We start from the raw sequence: 4,612 nt of genomic DNA, 5'->3' as shown, positions 1-4,612 counted from the left end.
CAGATGAATGTCCATTTTGTGTCTGTGTATTCAAAGTGGTTAGGATAGATATATAGTTACATTCTGTTAATGAATAGAATGATTTGTTCTAATGGCATTTGTAAATAGGATATCAAGTCTTCATCTTGTACAGCAATTAACCACTAAGAAGAATGTATGCAATGTGTTAATTATTGAAACTGTCCTACCAATTTGATTTGAAACTGTCTCATTGCTAGTTGCTTATCAATAAAATTATTGCAAAAAATAAAGTTTCCTTGAATTTTTTAGCTATTTTGATGCAACTGTTCATCTATTTGTTGTTATTATTTATTATATCTGAGGAAAATATGAAATGTGTACTTTTAATAAGTTTGTAGCATACAAATCATACTGCTAATAATGGGCTTTAAGTACATAGATGACTTCAGAAATTATTTATTTGCCATAAATAAAATTTTACGCCAATTAAAGGATTCTCATTCTCCTCTTCAAATTCCTTCATTTACTATTGTTTTCTCTACCTTTTTAAACTTTTACATTATATTTTATAATTACAGTTAATTATATGTATTGTATTTCACTAACCATAGTTTCATACAGTAATAGTCTGCATGTGACTGGCTTATTAACTCAGCACAGTGTCAGCCAGGCTCATGCATGTTGTTGCAAATGGCAAGACTTACTCCTCTTTATATCCGTTCATCTATCGGTATACATCTGTTTCTGTATCTTGACTACTATGAATAATGACTCAATTGTCATGGGAGGGTAGATGTTTCCTCAAAATTCTGATTTTAATTTTTTTATTTTACTTCCATAGTCTAAATTTGTCTTCTTCCTAGTTAAACACTGAAATTGAACTGCCTATTTGAGACTACAGTTAAGTTTATCTTTTACAGAAAGACTGTCAAGGAGGCAGAGCCTTTGGGGAGAGAGTTAGATCCTAGGATGATGCCCATATAAAGGATTATTGATCTTATGAAAGAGACCTCAGAGGGCTGTTTCATCCCCTGGTTGGGTAAGGATCTATCAAGAGGTGACTCTCAGGAAGGGAGCTTCAAGAGACTCAAGGTCAAGCAGAGCTTGACCTCATGCTTTCTAGAATCATGAGCTGTGAGAAATAAGTGTTTGCTCTTCAATCTACCTCATGCACTGAGCTTCTGTTACATTAGCCTCAGTGGACTGAAGCAACATTTGAGTAGAATGGATAACACATAAATCAGTCTACTCATACACTTAACTAACATCAACAAGGGTGTCGAGGAGACAGAATTAAGAAATCATAATGTGTCTTCTGAAAGTTGATGTTGAGAAAACTGGGTATTTTCATATTAAAATTAACTCTTTAACATGTGCAAAATTCCACTAAAATTGAATTTAAAGGCTTAAATATTTAAGAACTGAAACTTCTTGGAGAGAACATAAGATACAGTTTTGGTTTTTTTATATTGGGCTTTGTATGTTTTCCTGTGGTATGATATCTTCATCAATTTTTTAAGTCAGTTATTGCTGCATGTATTTTTGCAATCGATGAGATATGAGAATAGAGCAATATTTTTATTTGAAATGATATTTTTCTCTTTCATGGATTTACTGTAGAATGTTTCAACATATTTCTAAGTAGTAGACATCCATTTTATGTTTTGATGCTTTTATTATCAATGTTTTTTGAGAGGCAAAGTTTTGCATAACAACTACAACTCATGTTCCTGTTTTCATTAATTCTTTGTTGACATAACTATAGAGAGATAACAATTTCTCAGGCACAAGCACCAAGAATAACAACCAAGTTTGTATCTAAGCGGCTATATAAATTTTAAATGTTTTAGATCACTAGACAGTTTCAGAGTTATCAAAAAGTGAACAATATGTTTACCATAGAAGTATGAATTTCTTGAAAATGAAGTTATATGTTAACCAGATTGTAATGTTCTTTTCCCTTGAATAAATTTATTAAGTTCTTTTTGATGGGTGACAGAAAAAAATACAGAAATAATGTCTATAGAATAAGAGAATGATATGATTTTCGATCTTCTTGTTTATGAAACTCTTGTAAAGGTGTAAGTAAAATTATGATATACCTCATAAAAGTGACCATACTAATGTTAGAATGGGTTGTACGTCTGAATGAGGCTTTTTGATATTGGATAATTTGAAATAAAGTTTTATATTGTAACACTCCTGATCAATGCTAGTGATAAACATTTCACAACATATTTATTTGAAAACATTTTCACCTGGATCTGCCCCCAGAGCACAGTAAGATGGCAATTGAGACTGGACATGGTAGCACGTACCTGCAATCCCAGCGTTTTGGAGGCTGAAAACAGGAGAATCACTATGTGTCCAATCTATGTAATGAACCCCATAGACCCTGTACTAAATTCATAAAAAATTTCACACAACTTTTATTTGAAAATTTAATATATTTAAAAAGATTTTATTGCATACTTATCAATTAAAGATTAATTTATGACATTGATTACCTTGAATTATCTTTTGGTAATGGAGTTGTCAATAAATTAGTACATAAAAGCACGTGGGAGGTGCCATGAGTCTGAATAGACCAGAATTCATTAGATATGAAGAACAGGGACTAGTGAGTACAAACATTGTTTTTTTTTTTTTTTTCTGAACCGGGGATTAAACTCAGGCCATTGCACCTGCCAGAGAAGTGCTTATTCCACTGAGCCATCTCCCTGGCTCTGAGTACAAACATTTTTACAACTCAGTTTTGTAGATTTTGATGAACAAGAAATGTGGCATACAAGCATATCTTGAGAAAATGAAAATGTACAATATTAAAGAGTGAAATAATTTGGCCCTGCTGTATTTTGGCTGAATTTAGACAGATGTTATATTAGCAAAAGTTAAATTATGTGACTGTAACCCACACTACAAAATGAATGAAATGTATTTAATCGTCCTGAATATGATAAATCAATGCTACAAACCTATAAACATAATAAGTATTTTACAATTTATCATTGACAAAGGATAGAAAGATAAATACTTGTTAGTATTATGACAACTTAAAAATACTGAAAATACTAAAACTGGACTGGTTGTGTTAGCTTTCCCACTGCATAACACAATATCGGACCCAAGTAAATGACTGGAATATCTGATCTTCACAAATTAAGTTTACAGTTTGAGGGGACGAGTTCCACATTCAGTGGTCTTCCTAGAAGGAACATCAATGGCTGACACTACTTGGGTCATATTGGCCTGGGAGCACAACCAGGCGCAGAGTAAGGGGGAACGAGGCCTATGTCGAGTGACTAGGCCACCTCATCATAGCCCAGGCACACATGCCCAGGGATGTGCTGTACTTACCTGCCATGTGTTTCTTAATCCAGTGAAGTTTATATGTCAGGGTTAATGGTCAGACTAGCAAAATATCATTTTGCATTATTAGATCTATTATATCTATGTATTTAGATAGCATATTAAAAAATCCCTAAACTCAAAATGGCAATTTTAATTTTTATAATAAACTTATCTACAAATATGAAGAAACAAAAAGGAAAAAATGAGTGAGTAAAATTGGCAATTGTAGCAGAAATAAACTGGTAAAGGATAAAATAAAAAACTATTTTTATTATGCATTAATACACAAATGCCATGAACAATGAAATTACCATGAGAAAGTAAATCAGTTCTTAGCTTATTATTTATTTTTCTTCCTCTGTATAGGTATTGATGTGTATTTGTTTTGTGGACAGTAATGATTTATCAAAGTAGATGCATAGCAACCATCTATACTGTATATATGTATTTCACATCACTATCTATGATAAAATGTACATAAAATGTAGGTTGCTACGATAGATGATCATTTTAGAAGGCTCCCATTACCCAGTGGGTACCAAATTGATTTGAGAAAAACATATTCAGCAATATCAACCAGTTACTACTTGGGAAATTTCAAATCCATTTCAAGCTTAAGCCAATGGAAACAAAGCTTTCTTGAACATGCTCAGTAGATTACAGCATGTTCATAATCAAATAAAACAACCCTAAAAAATTATACCTCGGATTTCCCTTGAACATAAAATGAGAGAAACATAATAGTCACTGTTAATTTTTATCTAAAAATGCCTTACAACTCTCAAATATCTGTCTCAGTTACTCATCTCCCCTTTCTGGGACAAAATACCCTACTCTCAGAATTTAGCTCACAGTTAGTGGAGGTTTCAGTTCCTACTCCACTGGCTCCTTGGAAGATAGGCACATGTATGAGGGCAGCCGTTCATGGCAACAGAAAACAGCAAAGAGCAAAGGGAGAACCAGCAGCGGGGTTCCCTAGCAAGCTTCTCTCCCTTACTTATATTGTATGCAGACTGCCCACCCCAGCGTGTTGTAGCACTCACAGCCGTAATCCCCTTATTGGATCACGAATTAATCACAATCTATATAAGCCGCCCTGATGACTGCATGAGGCTTTGGGGGGACAAATAGACACAAAACATAACAATCACATATTATCAAAAGAAGACAAAACAAAACAAACAAACAAACAAAAAATCAGGGGTCAGGGAGATGGCTCAGTAGAATAAGCACTTCCCTGGCAAGTGCAAGGGTCTGAGTTCTATCCATGGTTACACACACACACACACACACACACACA

This window comes from Octodon degus, unplaced genomic scaffold, assembly GCF_000260255.1.
Source record: "Octodon degus isolate 3935 unplaced genomic scaffold, OctDeg1.0 scaffold00149, whole genome shotgun sequence".
NCBI classification, from domain to species: domain Eukaryota; kingdom Metazoa; phylum Chordata; class Mammalia; order Rodentia; family Octodontidae; genus Octodon; species Octodon degus.
This window is presented reverse-complemented; position numbering follows the sequence as displayed.